We start from the raw sequence: 577 nt of genomic DNA on the forward strand, positions 1-577 counted from the left end.
GGCACAGGCGGGCTCAGAAGGCCTTAGCTCTCCTGAGTGCCAGGAAGCTGATGTGGATGAACACGCTTCTGAAGCTTAAGACACTCACCACCCAAATGGCAGATTGTGGGGAAGGGGAAGGACCAGAGGAGCAGGAATGAGCGCGTGTGCCTGAGGGCGGGCGAGGCTGCTCCCAGGACACAGGGCATCCTGAGGCAGGGGACAGTGTGGGCAGGGAAGGCCGTGGAGGGGGGAAGCGGAGCAGGGCTGGGGAGCAGAGTTGGGCCGGTGTCGGGGAGTAGGGGGAGGGCCCCAGACATGGGATAGTCTGGCAGTGTGTGCATCAGAGGGCAGACCTGGCTGGCAGGTCAGTGGCTGAGGCAGTGGGGGTGGCTTTCATCCATGTCCCTGGGGAGACAGACACAGACATTCAAGCACAGAGCCGGGTAAGCGAGCACCTTATCCTACGTGAGATTTCCGAGCTTGGGTAAAGGAGTCACATTGAAGATTGGGTCTACATTCTCCTTCCCCGAAGGAATCCAGAAAGACTTTGGATATGGGGTGCATTCAGGCGCGACTCTCCAAACCGGCAGCGCAG

Source organism: Condylura cristata, unplaced genomic scaffold (genome assembly GCF_000260355.1).
Source record: "Condylura cristata isolate star-nosed mole 26May11 unplaced genomic scaffold, ConCri1.0 scaffold00034, whole genome shotgun sequence".
NCBI classification, from domain to species: domain Eukaryota; kingdom Metazoa; phylum Chordata; class Mammalia; order Eulipotyphla; family Talpidae; genus Condylura; species Condylura cristata.